This window comes from Nicotiana tabacum, chromosome 10 (assembly GCF_000715075.1).
Source record: "Nicotiana tabacum cultivar K326 chromosome 10, ASM71507v2, whole genome shotgun sequence".
NCBI lineage: Eukaryota > Viridiplantae > Streptophyta > Magnoliopsida > Solanales > Solanaceae > Nicotiana > Nicotiana tabacum.
Genome location: NC_134089.1, coordinates 2201409 through 2220047, shown reverse-complemented (window position 1 = coordinate 2220047; position 18639 = coordinate 2201409). Strand labels below are relative to the sequence as shown.

Here is an 18639-nt window from a genome sequence, read left to right as displayed (position 1 = left end):
GAAAAACTACTACCCGGTTCAAACAACATCTCATGAAAAAGAACCGAGGCACAAAGAAAAATCACGGGGGATTATTACTACCTATAAAACAAAAAGACATATATTTGTATTATTTTTGCTAGACTTTAGTCCCTCAAGAAAACTGTCTAGGAGATCCATCGTCATGAAAAGTCCAATAAAATACTACACTACTATAAAAAACAAAAATACGACACTGAAAAAAATAAAAAAAAATTAACATACTAATATAATACTACTAATGATCTAAAGGAATTCTCCTACCCCACACTTAAAAGAGTGTAGCGTCCCCAATGCACAAATAAAGCAAAAAAATAATAATTTGGGTGGACAAAAAACTCCCTGAAAGGCCAAAGGCTGAAGCAATAGCAGCTCACGGGGTACTCAGACGTCTCTCAAGGATGGTCCTTTGTGCAAATACGTCACACTAGTTCCAACCCTCTGGCTCACTTTTGCACACTTCCTATGGCTTTGCTCCCTATGCTCAAAATCTTTCAAAATAAAACAACACTACACAAATAATACAATAAGAAAAAAAAATCAAAACTAAAAGAAAGCAGTAAAGCTGGGTTGTCTCCCAACAAGCGCCTAATTTAACGTCGCGGCACGACGTGAATCACTTTTTGCCTCCACCTCGAACTTATGAATTGGGCCCCTAATTTGGCTTCAAGCTTTCTGTTATACTCCCGGGGTGGTGAAACAAATTTAATTGGGCCAAACAACCAATATCGCATTCCACACTTCTTGGCCTTCGGATGAGGTATGTAATTCTGTCTCTCTGACACGACGAATTCAAGAATGTAAGCACCTTGTTCCTGATCTATTGGCTCTTCTAAAGGCTCAGATGACTCGATTTCCATGTCATCATCCAAACACAATGTTGAAAAATGTATGGAATGAGGACCAATATGCCCTAACTCTGGAATTATATTACTCTTTACATCCTCATATTTACATGCACAAGAGTCTTCAAATATAACATTAATTGCTTTCTCACATGGCTCTAGTGTACTTTTCTCAACATGGGAATCATCAACAAAAATATGCTCAAATGATTGGCTATCCACTTTTAGCTCCTCAATTTGGCATATAAGCTCCTTTTCAGTTTCACACAACTCATTACTATTTTGTTGGACGTTAGACGCATCAACCTTTGCATTCAATTGAGTCTCCAAGTTGTGAATAGCAGTGCCAAATTTATCGATCTCGTATCCCAATTAGGCTCTTCCCTCTATAAAGTATCTTATCTCATTTGTAGTTTCCTCACGTTGAGCCTCATATATTTCTAATCTTTTAGCTGGTTCTACCAGCCAAGTTTGGCTTAAAGTCTCCTCTTTTTCAAAATTTTCCTTTTGCTGGTACTCGCTCTCTTCATTTAACTCTTCCAGATTGGCCTTCATTCTTGTGATTGCTGCCCTCATTCTTTTCATATCTTTTTTGAGTTCATCTTGTTGCTCTGCTACTTGCCTCAAAATATCCTTAATATATGCATCATGTTCAATATCCTGCACTTCATTACCCCTATCAAACTCACAAACACTGTTAGAAAGATCATAATAAGGGCTCAGAGAAGGATGAAAAGAATTAGAATAACCATCCCAATGGCCATCTTGACCACCACACATATTATAAATATTCCACTCGAAGGATTGAGATTGTGCGCACAACTCGGTCCCGGGAATATTCTGACAATTTTTTCACCAGTGAGGTCCTCCACAATATGGACAAGGATCTTCAAAATAAGAATAACCATCATTCGAACAATTTTCATTCCAAGATGCCATGTTAAAATAAATAAATAAAATACTAACTAAACTAAAAATATAAAAAAACTTGAATAGATAAAATATAAATGTCTAATCTAGAGAAATAGTTAATATTAAGTCCCCTGCAACGGTACCAAAAATTTATTGTGGCCAAACGCACATGTAAGTATACGCGGTCGTCAAGTAATAAAGTGACTAAAAGCCGGATGTCAAACCCACAAGGACTTAAGATTAACTATTAACTAAATTAGACTATCCTAACTATCTAAACAAGAATTAAACCTAGAAGTATTTGACTCTAAACTAATCAAAATAAAGAAAAATAAATAGTGAACTCTGAATAAAAAGATAGCAGATTTTTATGTTATCAATGTGATGAAAACGATCTAGAGTTATGGGCTATCTAACATTCTTATTGTATTCTTCAATTGAATTGACTAACTAATTTATCTAGCTTATTGGTTGACATGGTTAATATTGCTCATAAGAATCTGTCGAGTTTTTACTCGCCTATTCAAGCTAACCTAACGCATATATGTCTATGGAAATAGAACTAACAAGAACGCATTTATAATTCATGTACATCAACCAAGCAAGGCAATTAGGTATATGTCTATCCTAACCGCAAATCCGTTCCCCGATGCCCAGGGTCAAGAACTTGCTCTACTCAATCCTATGTGCAATCTAGAATTCCCACTTTCGAGTTCTACGCTAGATTCGTAGATAGTATTCAATTGGTGATCAAGCAATCAAATAATTAAGTGCAGGATTGAATAAATAAACTAATACGACAAATCAAGAAATCAAAATTAATATTCGAATAACAATATTCATGAAATATCTATAACCCTAGAGCGTAAATTTTAGCTCCACGTAAATATGGTAGTCAAACAATAAATTATACAAAGAAATATAAAAATTACTAAGTTTGGTAGAAGAAAGATGAAACGTGGCCTCCACGGCGGCTCTATGCTTTCTCCTTGTCAAAAGTTCCTCCAAAAGATGTTCTCCCTTTTTAAAATAGGTTTAGGACCTCTTTTATACGAGTTGAGGTGTGTAGGACCGAAATAACAAAGTTCCGGGTGAAATAGGACAAGTCCTCACGTCCAGGGCAGCGCCTAGCGCTGGCCCTGGCGCTAAATCCAGTAAGTTTTCCACGCTTAAATTCTTGGTTTTCTTTGAATTGTGTTTCATTTTCCTTTGTCTTCCATATGGGGGACAAACACCAAAAGTTGTCCCCCATTTGTCTCCTTATTCATTTTTCTTTTTTTTTCTTCCGCATTTTATTCAATTTTGCTCCAAATCTCTTTAGTTTTACACCGCTTTATTAATCCTACACAGTTAAAATTTAATATTAAGCATAAAGTAATATAATTAATACTCAAAAGACGATTAAAAATACTAAAATGTGAGGCAACAATGAGTAAATATATGTATTTTTGACCGAACATCAATGCCCTTCGAAAAGTGGACAGTAGTTATCAAAATATATTAGCAACAAAACCTAACCAAAATTTATGGTATTCACCAGATTAAGTTGCTACCTTGATTTGTGTTTGTTGTATGTATAAGTTATGTGAACTAATATATAACTAGATTGGACAACAACTGGATAAGAGAACTCTCCCACAGTCTCCTCAAGTGTAACAACATCGTGCCACGAGTCTCCATCTTCTGAGAGTGCTACCTTTAGCACACCCCTAGAAATTGTATTGTCTAACCGATAATTAGGTATATGTCTATCCTAACCGTGAATTCGTTTCCCGATGTCAGAGTCAAGAACTTGCTCTACTCAATCCTATGTGCAATCTAGAATTCTCACTTTCGAGTTCCACGCTAGATTCGTAGATAGTGTTCAATTGGTGATCAAGCAATCAAATAATTAAGTGCATGATTGAATAAATAAACTAATACGACAAATCAAGAAATCAAAATCAATATTCGAATAACAATATTCATAAAAGAACCATAACCCTAGAGCGTAAAGTTTAGCTCCACATAAATATGGTAGTCAAACAACAAATCATACAAAGAAATATAAAAATTACTAAGTTTGGTGGAAGAAAGATGAAACCCGGCCTCCACGGCGGCTCTATACTTTCTCCTTGTCAAAAGTTCCTCCCAAAAACGTTTTTCCTTTTCCAAATAGGTTTAGGACTCCTTTTATACGAGTTGGGGGTGTGTAGGGCCGAAATAACAAAGTCTCAAGTGAAATAGAACAAGTCCCTGCTTCGAGCGTCCAGGGCAGCGCCTAGCGCTGGCCCTGGCGCCAATGGCGTACACAGAATTTTTCGCCGGTCTCACTATTTAAAGAGTGAACGAACGAGTAAAATTTGAGGAATAAAGCGACACAATTTACCATAAAAATTTCTTTGAGGAAATTTGTGCTCTCGAGGTTGGAAAGGACCTCTCTTTGAAGATACTTTCTTCTTATTGCATCATGGTCATTTGGGTGATATTTTCGAATTGCTAATCTTTCCCCAGGATCAACCTCTAAGGAGCTTAAATTAAATCTTTCGCTTTTTTGATGTTGTTCCAACTCATTAGCTCTTTCTTCCAAGTTAGATAAATCTTGAAATGTTGAACTTGATTTTGAAATTTTGAAAATTGTAGGAAAGTATCTCTTCATTGTAATTTAATCTGAATAAAAAATTCAAGTACCCAGTTTAATCTTTAGATAAACCCTAAATAAGTTTATTGTAACTATAAAATTGTTCGTCTTCAACAATGCAATAACCCAAAATTTCATTAACCTCCAAAATCAGTAAAGACACCCAACAAAAATTAATCATAAATTCAAAATTAACATCATAAATTCATAGTTCTGTTCATAAACAAATAAAAAGGAAAAGCAAAATCAGTATTTCTTTCACTGAATAGTAAATCCCATTTTTCAAACTCCAAAGAAGCAGTGAAAGTAAATCTCGTGTCAAAAGAGGAGTTCGAACCCTTGACCTCTCACCCAATTTCTAAAGTTAACAACCATCAGGCTAGTAAGGTTCTCTGTTGCAAGTGGTGTCACCTTTAGTATTTGTATCTCGTATTTTTGTTTTACTTATTTTATATATATATATATAGTAAAAAATTTCGACGAAGCAGTGTCCCGTGACACTGCTTGGGTCCATATAAATCCGCTCCTGCCTCGCGCTAAATCCTGTAACTTACAGGATTTAAAACTTACAGGCTGTAAGTTTTTCACGCTTAAATCCTTGGTTTTCTTTGAATTGTGTTTCATTTTCCTTTGTCTTCCACATGGGGGACAAACACCAAAAGTTGTCCCCCGTCTCCTTATTTATTTATCTTTTTTTTTCCGTATTTTATTCAATTTTGCTCCAAATATCTTTAGCTTGACACCGCTTTATTAATCCTATACAGTTAAAATTTAATATTAAGTATAAAATAATATAATTAATACTCAAAAGACGATTAAAAATACTAAAATATAAGGCAACAATGAGTAAATATATTTATTTTTGACCGAACATAAGCCCGTTAGAAAAGTGGATAGTAGTTATTAAAATATATTAGCAACAAAACCTAACCAAAATTTATGGTATTCACCAGATTAAGTTGTTACCTTGATTTGTGTTCTGTTGTATGTATAAGTTATGTGAACTAATACATCACTAGATTGGATAACAGCTGGATAAGAGAACTCTCCCACAGTCTCCTCAAGTGTAACAACATCGTGCCACGAGTCTCCATCATCTTCTGAGAGTGTTACCTTTAGCACACCCCTAGAAATTGTATTGTACGCGAGCAAAAAACAACCATCTTTCAGCTTTGTTCCATCAATCCCTGCTTAGCAAGTAATCACAAAAGCCATAACTATGTTGGAATGAATAGTTGCTTCTCATACTCTTGTGGAAAGTCATATTACTAATGTTCACACCTACAGTTTCTGAAAGCATGTAAGTTTGATCACCTGTAAAATTAGTGGCGGAGCTATATGCACCCAAGGGGTGTCTTCGTCGGAAAATTACATTGTTTAGCTCGCTAATTTTTTAAAAAAATATGTATATATACTATATAAAGACACCCATTGATTTCTTGGTGAGTTTGTTTCTTTATATTTTGACTCCACTTAATAAAAATCCCAGCTCTGCCGTTGTGTAAAATCTCGTAGCTAAGGAAACCTATGAAGAAACAAAATGTAACCATGGTACATAATTTTCAAACACCCTAAAGATGAATTGCATTTCTTAAATAGTTACCTGAGTTAGGATTCGGCAGTTCAGTAGGCTTTGCATAACTCCAAGTATAACCACTGTAGCACTGTCATGGGACTCCGACATGCAGATCTTATTAATGCCAGTGAATGATCTTAGAAGACCACGCAACGTCCCATTTGCAGTCTGGTAAGGGGCGGGTTGAATCACACTAAGAGGGTTATCTTATTCTCGATGTATATTGGACCGTACTTCCTCCATGTCCTACCTGAATCGGCAGTCATCTGTAGTAAAGAAACAGAATCCACCCTTTAGTTCCATTAGAACACAGTAGAAATGGATACTTAGCCTTTGCCAACTATTTTGTACTGCCTCAAGTGGCGAAGCCACATGGTTACAAGCTTCTTCGAAAAATTGCACTGTGTATATAGATAAAATATTACGTTTTAGAGGTATCTAACACATATTGAATACCTTTTGTCGGGATTTATTTTTCACTTCTTACAAATTTGAATACCCTTGAGTAAATTCCTAGTTTCGTCACTAACTACCTCCATCCATGCTCCCCAAGAGTTCCAACTCTCCACAGATGATCCACAAAGCAAGTGTTGGCCCAAGTGAAGTTTGTTTTGAAGAATGACAAAGGAACTCAGGCATGAACCAGGTACATCACCTGTGTACGCAAACACGGGCAGATTCGAGTATAAGGGATGCACGTGAAGGAGATAAGCTTAACTTGTTATATCTGATATCCTCTGATCGAAAATGTTGCATAATTGATAAGGAGAAGGATTCCTTACTCAAAGAGAACACTATCCAAGATAAGGGAGAAGTTAGAAGTTGAGGATAACTAGAACTCTTTCACCAAGGAAGAGTAGCATTAGAACTCTAGTTATTTCTCATTCTACTAACTCTATATATTGCAGGAAGTTCTCATTCTACAGGCACGCACAAAAGCTGAAGTTAAACGTGAGTTGAGAGCAAAATAGCAAGGCATTTTGCAAACAATTCTTGTGTGATTCAAGTGTGCGAACCTGAGGCTACATGAACCAGATAGAAGAACCAGTTTCAAGCGTCTGTCTTTTATTCTAGTTCAATTGTAGTAGGTATTTTCTAGTTGTACCTTTCAGCTTTATCTAGAAGGAATTGTATTAGGTACTCTGAGTATTCAAGTTAGAGTTAACTTGAAATTATCGCAACAGTTAGAGTTTGGCTGCCACAATGAGATTAGAGTTAATCCTTAGGTTTACAAAGAGTTTTGTAAATACTGTTTTGGCTCATTGATTTAGTGAAGTATTGAGAAAAATCCTACTGAGTAGTAGGTTTTCACCTTTTGAGCCGGGTGTTTTTCACGTAAAAATACTTGTATTCTTTACTTTCCGCATTTACTATTTCTACAACAGTAGTATAAGGAACACTTCCTTCTATAATCAATGGACGCGAAAATTAAACACCACACGGTGCCTTATTTTTTATTGGCCCCAATATAATCCGGAGGAAATTGTTCTCTTACTGTCCATGTAACACCACCATCATAAGATCGCTTCAAGCATCCACTCCATCTAATGTATAAAAACCATCAGCAAGCATCGGGAGCACAAAATATAGTGGACAAGTTCAATAATTTCAATTTCAGTTGGTTATATAACATGCTCATTGACTAAATTTCTTTTAATTGAATTATGAATTATTATAAGTATAATCAACCATAAATTTTGGAATTAATTTAGAATTTAGAAATGGTGAGAAAAAACGTTTTAGAAAATTTTAGCCAAATAATTTGGTTGACCTTTTTTGGAATGGTGACTAGGTCATCTGTTTTTCTAATTTTCTTTGACCTTTGGAATTGTGACTAGGTCAGCTTTCGAGAAATTGCAGATTCTGTTAAGCATTTAACAAGCTCGATGACTCTCTAAAACTTAGAGAACCTTGACCTCAGAAAACAACATATTAATGCATTAAGGGATGAAATGAGAAAAGTAACTAAGGCATCAATGTTAGTACATGTTTTGAGCAGTACAACAGTGATATCAAATACTAAGTATAACTGTTTAATGAAAAATATATAAGAAATGAAGGAAGCTATAAAGTATTGGCGCTGAAGAGTTTTATTAGTTGTGTCCCTAGTAAAAGGCAAGTTTGAACGTAATCCCATGGACCTGGTAAGTCATTATCGCATTCAACAAAATAGAAAAGATAGTGTAACTCGAATACTATGCATGACCAAGGAGTCATATACATAAGAATGAAATCTAGCTCAATATTATTGCATAAAAACAAGAAGCCAATGCATTTGAAGAAAATATTAAATTTTTTCAACTATGTTATGATTAATAAGATTTTAATCAGGTTGTAAGGAAATGCAAAAAGACTTAAAATATTACTCCTATTGACTTTGTGCGCAAAACACAGCTTTGGTATGAAATGCAACACCTTTGACTTTATGCACAAAACAAAGCAAGGTATGTGAATAAATTTGTGTTTATTTTGAAATTTGATTGTGACTTCATGTCCTATGCATTAACAGTTTTCTTAACACTCTTGTAGTAGTTCATGCTAATACAAAAATTATCTTAGCTCTTCAAGTTTCACGTATTGATGGAAGGTAAGTAGCAAGACACGTCGTTTTATTTTTCCAGTGAGACGCTGAAAATGTTTAACAAATACATGCCTATAAACTGTACTCTCCTCGTAGTAAATTATTGTGTTATCGGTGTTTTCTGGTGAACAATATCACATTGTATCATTCAATGAAACTTAATTGTAGAAAAAAGATCTGACTATAAAATGTTAGCTTTGAAACTAATAGCTCCAACATCTTATGTATATCTAGAGTCTGGTTAGAGATCTCCATAATATAATTAGCCACTAGATTAAAAGGGAAGCCTGAATACTTACTTTTGTACCTCTTGCCCAATTTTATAGAATAAGAGTATTTCACTAGAAGGAAGCTTAAACAATACAGGGTTCCACATTGAGACATTAAATTCCTCATCAGCAATTACAGAAGCGTTTCAATGGTCATCCTGCTCAAAATGTTCCATGTTTTCAATTGAATTATCCTATAACAGTTTGAAAAGGTAAGTCATCTGAGGATTTCACATGTGAATAAGTTTGAAATGATATTTAGGGAAGGTCAATTTGGTAAGTGTTAAACTTAGAGATTGACCGGATTTGATGAAGCCATGCTTAGGGTTTTTAGAGAGGGAAGGGGGAAGACAGATGAGCAAAAACTGTGTATTCTCTTATTTGGAAAAACATTATCCCTAGAATCTTCTCTTAGCCCCTTTATCTGTTTTGGGCCTCTTATTTACAAAGAATACAAATAAATACAGATAATAGGCATGTGGCCCAACTAGTTAAACTAGCCCAATATGTAATATGTCCAGTGTCATGTAACTCCAATACCCCTCCTCAAGTTGGAGGGTGGACACACGCCCAACTTGCTCGATAAGGTGCGATATTGCAATCCTGTCAAAGACTTAGTAAAAATATCAGCCATTTGAACAAGTAGGAACATGAGACAAGGAAATGAGCCCATCAGCTAACTTGGTACGAATGAAGTGACAGTCTACTTTGATATGTTTAGTATGCTCATGAAATACAGGATTTTTGGCTATGTGAATTGCAGTCTGGCTGTCATACAACAGAGGAACTGGAGTAGCAAAAGGAATACTCAGATCAGCCAACAACCTGACAACCCAAGCCAACTCTGCAACCACCTAACTTATGGCTATGTATTCAGCTTCAGCAGAGGATAAAGAAATAATAGGCTGCTTCTTAGACTTTCAACTAATGAGGTTGCCCCCTAGATGAATGCAAAATCCAGTAACAGACCTCCTAGAGGCTGGGCATGCAGCCCAATCACTATCACAGCTAGCTAACAAAGAGAAATCAGAGGGGTTGTTAAGAAACACCCCATGATCAATAGTACCCTTCAAATACCTCAAAACATGTAAGGCAAGTGTCATGTGAGGAAGTCTAGGAGCCTGTAGAAATTGACTTAGATGTTGGACAGTGAAAGATAGGTCTGGATTAGTATGAGTTAAGTAATTCAGCTTCCCAACCAAGCTCCTATATTTGTCAGGTTGGAGCAACAGATCACCAAGACCAGAATGCAGCTTATATGAATTGTCTAATGGACTAACAACCTCAGAAACATCAGAATAGTGGTATTCAGCAAGCAAATCAGTAATAAACTTCTTTTGATGCAAAACAACACCTGATTTGTGATAAAATACCTCAATACCCAAAAAGTAATTAAGAAGTCCCAAGTCTATAATCTTGAATTGAGCATCTAAGAAAGACTTAAGGGTAGAAATCTCAAATAAATCATCTCCAGATAGTATGATGTCATCCACATAAACAGCAATGAAAACAATAGAGGTCTTAGTCTTCTTAACAAATAATGAATAATCATTCAAAGAGTGAGTGTAGCCTCTAGAGCAAAGAGCTTGTGACAACTTTGCATACCAATGTCTAGATGCTTGTCTAAGCCCATAAAGAGATTTTTGAAGTTTGCATACCAAAGGGGAAGAAGTAGAAGAGTCGGAAGGAATAGAAAGCCCAGGAGAAAGCTTCATGTAGACCTCCTCGTCTAGGTCACCATACAAAAAGGCATTGTTTACATCTAGTTGAAACAAAGGCCATTACTTTTTAACTGCAACAGCAATCAAGCATCTCACGGTGCACATCTTGACAACATAGGAGAAGGTTTCATTAAAATCAATCCCTTCTACCTGAGTGTCCCTTCTAACCACCAATCTAGCCTTGAATATCTCCACACTACCATCAGCTTTATATTAAATCTTATAAATTCATTTACAACCTATAGGCTTCTTTCCAACGGGGAGTTCCACAATTTTCCAGGTCTGATTGGCTTCTAAGGTTTCAAACTCTTTGACCATAACTTACTGCCAGTTAGGGCTGGCAACAGCCTAAGTGTAGGAATTAGGTTCAATAGAAAGGGAGGAATGAGTGGAAGAAGGAAGTTGTACAACAAATTCACTCAAATGAGATGGTATTTGGTGGGTTCAAGAACTCTTTCTAAGTGCAGGAGTAGGATGAATTAGAGGTGCTGACTGAGCAGGGTCAGGAATATATAGTGGGGAAGCTGGCTGAACAGGGGCAGATGTAGTATGAGCAGGTACAGGTGAAACAGCTGAAATAATGACATTAGAAGAAGATGATGCAGTAGGAGTAGAAATAGAAAAGTCAGAAGGAACATCAGAAGAGAATATGGGAATAGAAAGAGGTGGAGTAGAGTAAGAAGATACCAATTGATAAGGAAACACAGATTCATGGAAAATAACATCTATAGAGAACAAAACTGATTTAGTATGCAGGTTATATAGCTTATAACCCTTTTTAGCATAAGGGTACCCAATGAAAACACAAGGGGAAGCTCTTGGTTGAAATTTGTCCCTATGGCATTTGGGCACAGTGGCATAATATAAACAACCAAAAGATTTCAAGTTGGAGTATGAAGGTGGACTGCCATATAGAACTTCAAATGGTGTCTTGTTGGACAAAACTGAAGAGGGAAACCTATTTATAAGATAGGTTGTTGTTAATACACAATCACTCCAAAACTTGGTGGGGAGTTTGGATTGAAACAATAAGGCTCTTGAAGTTTCAAGAAGATGCGTGTGCTTTCTTTCTACCACCCCATTCTGTTGGGGGGTGTGGGGACAGGTGGTTTGATAGATTATTCCAATTTTAGAGAAGAATTAAACAGCTGAATTGGAAGACCCACGTTCTAAGGCATTGTCACTCCTAATGACTTTTATGGAAAGTTGAAATTGAGTTTTGACCATTGCTATAAATGCCTTAATCAAGGTGAAGGCATAGCTTTTGAAGTGCAACAGGTGTGTCCAGGTTGCCTTGCTGTAATCATCAACTATCGTCAAAACATATCTTGTCCCAGAATAGGATTGAGTGTGTTAAGGTCCCCAGGTATCCACATGTATAAGTTGAAACTGAGCAGTAGAATGAGAAGAGCTATTTGGAAAGGACAATCTAGGTTGTCTTGCTAAAGGACAAACATGACAAATGAAAGACTACTTTGCTGATAAACTAGAGGAAATAGAAGGTATATTTTTTATCTGTGCAAAAGGAACATGACCTAATCTGTGATGCCAAAGAACATCATTTTTATTTATATGTTGATGACTATTACAAGTTGGTAAAGAAACAGGATTGTGAAGAGAATCCAGAATATCTACATTTGCATTCAATGGAAAATTATTTACTTTTGCTATGGTATTAAAGCTAGAAACAAGTGAATTAGAAACAACAGAAATAGGAGTAGACTATTTAATGTTGTCCATGGCATTATGAGAAATAGGTGCAGAGTAATCAAAATTATCAGAGATGAGGTGTGCAACAGAAGTAGATTGGTTGAAGTAGAATTTGTATAGTCCATGGTAATGTTGAAAAGAAGAGTTTTATTTGAAGTCATATGATCAGTGGCACCAGAATCCACTATCCATATCCTTCCATCTACACTAGTCAACATGCGCATATTAGAATTACCATTCAAACACACAGCAAGGAAGAAGAACTACCAGCAAAATTTGCAGAGCCCATAATGGCAGGTTGTGATGATGCTTCATTGAGACCAGATTGTTGAAGAAGACTCATCAATTGAGTATACTGATCTCTAGTAAAACCAGGTACCAGTAGATCCTCAGCATGTGAAGGAGTATGATCAGGAAACCTAGAAGACTGCCCTTGTACATTAGCAGCAGTACCAAATTTCTTACCCTTTGTGAACTTGAAGTTCTGGGGAAAACCATGCAACTTATAGCATTTTTCAATTGTATGACCAGCCTTCTTACAGTACTTACAAAACAGCAAAGCTTTGTTGTGATCAGAATTGAAACTCTGACTAGGTTGATCAAATTTTAGTTTTTGTGGATATTGTTGTTGAGGTGAAAACTGAGGAGGAAACTTGTTAGAATTTGCATGGGAAGAGGCTCATTCAGAATAAGCCTGTGCATTTGGAAGGACTTGTCTTTGTTTTTCATCTTGGAGAAGTATATTATAGACATTATCAAGGGATGGCAATGGGTGCATCATTAGGATATTGCTTCTAACTCCTACATAAACTTCATTTAGACCCATTAGAAATTGATGAAACTTATCTTCTTCCTTTTCTTTTTGGAGACCTTCTTTAGCAGCACAAGAATAAGCACTAGCATGACTGCTGCGCATAATCTCCAGCTCATCCCAAAGTTTCTTAAGTTTATTAAAGTAGGAGGTAATATCTAGAGATCCTTGGTAAGTGGAAGAAAGTTCTCTTTTAATCTCAAAGACTTTAGTCCCACTAACAGTCCCATATCTGTTATTTAGTTGCTTGCAAATACTCTCAGCTTTCTCTGAATATTGTACACTCTTAGCAATGTCCGGGGATAAGGAATTGGTTAACCATAATATAACCATGTTGTTACATCTATCCCATTGCCTATACTGTGGAGAGGTCTCAGCAGGTTTAGTGCACGAACCATCTATAAAACTTATTTTGCTTTTAGCGAACAGAGAAACTATCATATTATGCTTCCAACCCCCAAAACCTATCCCGGAGAAGGGCACACTAACAAGAGAAACGACCGGGACATCAGAAGGAAAGAGAAACAAGGGACTAGTAGGTTCAGGAATGTAAGGACCAATATTTGAACTGGAATCACCCATAATTTTCAAAAAAATTCTCAAAAAACAAACAACTAATTTCTGATAACAGACAATCACCTAACACAACAAAATCAATAGATGTGTAAAAACAGGAAAGAGTGTACCAAAACTTCTTCGCGACCTGAAGAAGTAAAAGGCCTTGAAGATTATTCAGATCTGAAACCCTAGCTTCGAAGAAAACCTCCAAAAACTCCAATGAATGGATGAATCGTACAAGTCTCCTAGAGATTGACTACGTTCCAACGTAATCGAGCAAAAGACCAGTAGAACAAACGAAAATCAGAAGAAAGTTCCGACCTCAAGACCGGCAAAGAACAGACGAGAAATTCTGGTGAATAAGGAACTAAAACCTCCAGGGGTAACACCACTGAGATTAGAGGATAAAGGATCGACAATTTTATGGCTCTGATACCATATTAAACTCAGAGATTGACCGGATTTGATGAAGCCATGCTTAGGGTTTTTAGAGAGAGAAGGGAGAAGACAGACGAGCAAAAACTGTGTATTCTCTTATTTGGAAAAACATTATCCCTAAAATCTTCTCTTAGCCCCTTCATCTGTTCTGGGCCTCTTATTTACAAAGAATACAAATAAATACAAATAATGAGCTTGAGGCCCAACTAGCTAAACTATCCCAATATGTAATATGTCCAGTATCGTGTAACTCTAACAGTAAGATCCGCAACGACTTAGCTGATATTAATGAACTATAAACTGAAACCATCTGCTCAAATATTGGTTTGCAAGTAAAATGCTGATGTATATTATACAAAGAAAACACGGCATACCACCAAAAAGATAGAGAACTCAAGTTAAGTTGTACAGGATGTGATTACCTTAAAAGTTTGTATCCAAATTTTCACATCAGGAGCTCCCTCTACTGTACCACCAAAATAAGCAACCAAGAATGTCTTTATTCACCTTTATAAAAACCAAATCAGTCACAATCTCAGTCCATCAGTCAATGAAAAAATAAAAGTCAATCTACCTAATGACTGAACTTGAACTAACATTTATCACAACCTCAACAATAGTAGAAGCATGACAATTATTGAACGGGGCTGAATTAGCTGCAAAGGTGAACTCCTCTACCAATGGAACCCATGACCGATTATCAATCTCCATTTTGACAATTGCTGTGGTACTAGTTAGTACTCTTCTTTCCTCATTGTATTAAGTAGATCAGACACAAGTAAGGTGCTTTGAAGTTGAAGAAGCAAATATATTTAAATTGTGGGGAAAAGAAATAAATACTCTCTTTGTCCCAAAAAAAATTGACACTATTTCCATATTAGTCCGTTCCAAACAGAATACCTTTCTGAATATGGACACAATTTAACTGGAACTTCTCACGATAAACTTTTATAATCATACAAATGTTATGGCATATTTAAGACTACAAGTTTAAAAAAAAAAAAAAATTCTTAAACTACATATTAAATCAAATTATACCATATAAATCAAAACTCATGGAGTAACATAAAGGAAAAAAGGAGTGATTTATTCAAAGAATAAACCCCTCTTTAAGAACCCAGAATAACTCAAAATACTGTAAAAGACAATGATGATGATGATGATGATGATGATGATGATGATATGATGATGATGATGATGATGATGATGATAGACTTCTGTCTATGATATTGGGTGTTCAAGCCATGAGTGCATTGTGACTTTTGTGACGGTTTTTTAGGCTAGGATTGTTATGAGCATGTTGTCTTTGTTTGAATATTTTTGAAGTTTGGCATAAGAAAAGGGAAGTGTATGTGATTGCATATGCTAAAGTTGAATTGTTGCAATTAACCATGGTTATTGGTGTAGTGTGCCTCAATTGTCTAAAAACAAAGTGCTCAAGGATAGTGTGAATTGTTAGTTGACTCGAGGACGAGCAATGTTTAAGTGTGGAGTAGTGATGTTTGGCTATAATTATATATTTTTAGTGCATTACTTACCTTACATTTTGGTGCTTTAATGCTAAACTATATTATATTTGTGCTTAATTGAGTTTATTTTATGTGTAGGTACGTTGAAGACAAACTTGAAAGCAAAGTAGAGATTTTATGTGTATTTTATTTATTACAAGAGTGGTTCGTGATTATTTGATGACCGAAAATATTATTATGTATAATTGTGCAATGTTTGAAGACAAAACAAAAGAAGACAAAATGAAATAATGCAAAGGATTTTTGAAAAAGAAGAGAAAACGTTAATTTGAAGAGTTAGGCAGCAGAATTGAATTGAGGAAGCAGTCAGGCTACGCGAGGATATTTGCTCGCTAAAAAGTTGGCGACGCACGGTGTAAGGCGAGCTGGAGGCGCGCGGCAAAGCAGGCTAGGCGCGGTCTGTCGCGAGGTAACGCGTGGTCCGGGTTTTAAACTTATTTAGTCTCCTTTTTTATTTTGAACTGGGTTATTTCGTCTGGGCCTTTTCCCTATACATATAAATAGTTATAAAATACTTTTTTTTAGAGGAGACGGAGAGGGGACCGAGATTAGACCTGGAATTTTGACCTAAGGAGGCAAGAACACACTAGGAGCAAGGCGGGAAATTCTTCTACGAGTTTTTCACTGCCTTCTTCCTATTTCCATTATTGGTTATGAATTCTAGTATTGTAGTTTTGCATACTATTATGAATAGCTAATTTGTTATCTAGAGTTTTGATAGAACCCTTTGTAGGATAAATTCTCGTTATATTTTTATATAATTGAGCCGTTAGATTTCTCTACTTGTTCAACTACGTTATTATTGTGGTTGGTCGAAGAGATCTCAATCGATTATGCCTATTTAGTGTTTATTACTCGGAAGACAGTGCATATTTAGGTAGTTGTTGAACAACATCACTCTTAACGTATATGAGGGATCAATACGAAGGATTTAAAGGTGTGATTAGTAATAACAAAATTTTGGTGGGTTCCGAGCGAGCCGTACTTAGTGCCAGCTAGCGTAATTCGGAAGAATATGTATAGTAAATTATGGTAGTTACTCGGAAGAGAATTACGACACTCAGAGCGCTCATGATCGGTAAGAAAACTTAGGCTAAATTTTAGAAGGCATAGCGGGAAGGATTTCGACAATTGGAAAAATCATAACTCTAGACATTTGTAGTCTTGTCTCAAATTTCGTCCTTGTTAGTTGATAATTTTACTGCTTTATAATAGTTGTTAGTTAATTAATTAGAAATAAATATTATAATCTCTATAATTAGGAAATTGTTTGGGCTTGTGTTTCTTAGCATTATTGAACAGCTATAGCTAAACCTTAGTTCTCTGTGGGATTCGACTTCGGACTTGTAAACCGGATTATATTTGCAACGACCGCTTAATCCTTTTTATAAGGCATAGTTAGGCGTGATCAATTACAATCAGCCAAGATTATGAGCTTGCATTATAGTTATTCTACATAACTGATGCAACATATAATTTCCTGTTCTGTAATTCTCTTGACCTTTTTCATATTCTCACATACTTTATTTTCACCAGCAGTATTAGTACTATTTTTGTATTTCTTATTTCTAGATCATTGTTATTATACGTTGTGTCTTTGTTATTTCTTGTAGTTTTTATTGTTTGTTGCTTCCTTTTCATTGTTCCTTGAGCCAAGGGTCTATCGGAAACAACCTCTCTACATTCACAAGGTAGGGTAAGGTCTATGTACACATTACTCTGCTCATACCTTACTTATGAGATTACACTGGGTTTGTTGTTGTTCTTTTTGTAGTTTATTCATCTGTTGGTGCCTACCTATATTAAAGGAAAATAGAGAGATGCTTCATAGGTATAAGAGACCAATATTGTATCAGAACAAGCAAAGCACTTCTCTTGGTGGGTCTTTTCTCTGATTGATACGACTCTGATTGAATATTGGCCCAAAGCACTATTTTACACTTTTGCACTATAGAATTATTTTTTATGAAGGAAATTTTTTAGTGTCTTCGAAACATAGGCTGATGAACCGGTAAACAAGGAATATTGATAAAAGTAGGAACACATTATAGTACTATCTTTTATAATCCTTTAAGTTAAGGATTCTCATAACAAGAGTGTGTGGCACTGCAATTATCCTTGATTGCACCTTGCTTTGAGATGGGGGCTTAAAATGCTATATTGCTCGTGAGAATCTCCAAAAATATCACCGGGTGCGTGCGGATCCTCAAAAAGTAGTGCATTTTTGGAGGATCCGACACGGGTACGGTAGCATTTTGGGCGCAACATAGTTAAAATCTTATCATAGTTGATATTAGCCTAAGTAAAGGATAGTTTTGAAGATTGACAAAGGAACTCAGGGATGAACCAGGTCCATCACTGGTAGGCATAGACACGGGCAGATTCAAAGCACGTGAGATGCACATGCAGGAGATAAACAAAATATGGCATAATAATAGATATCTCCTGATCGAAAAGATTGCATAATTGATAAGGAGAATGACTCCTTACCCAACGAGAACATTATCCAAGATAAGGAAGGAGTTAGGAGTTGAGATTAACTAGAACTCTTGCACCAAGGAAGAGTAGCATTAGAACTCTAGTTATTTCTTCATCTACTAACTTTATATATTGCAGGATGTTCTCATTCTATAGGGAATGCACAAAAGTAGAAGTTAAACGTGAATTGAGAGCAAAATAGCAAGGCATTTTGCAAGCAGTTTATGTGTGATTCAAGTGTGCGAACCTGAAACTACATGAATCAGATAGAAGAACCAGCTCCAAGTGTTTGTCTTTTATCTAGTTCAATTGTAGTAGGTATTTTCATATTGTACCTTTCAGCTTTATCTAGAGGCAATTGTAATAGGTACTCAGAGTATTCAAGTTAGAGTTAACTTGAAGTTGTCGCAACAGTTAAAGGTTGGTTGCCACAATGGGATTAGAGTTAATCCTAGATTTACAAAAGTATTTTGTAAATGCAGTTTTTGGCTCAGTGATTTAGTGGAGAGTTTGGGAAAATCCTACTGGAAGTAGGTCGTGATTTTTTTCACCTTTTGAGCCAGGTATTTTCCA

General features: G+C 35.9%; 1 pseudogene; it reads right to left on the bottom strand.

Annotated features, from left to right (window-relative positions):
- Nucleotides 1-5349: 5349 nt before the first annotated feature.
- LOC107793105 (uncharacterized) lies at nucleotides 5350-14770 on the bottom strand (annotated as a pseudogene).
- Between the last annotated feature and the right edge of the window lie 3869 nt (nucleotides 14771-18639).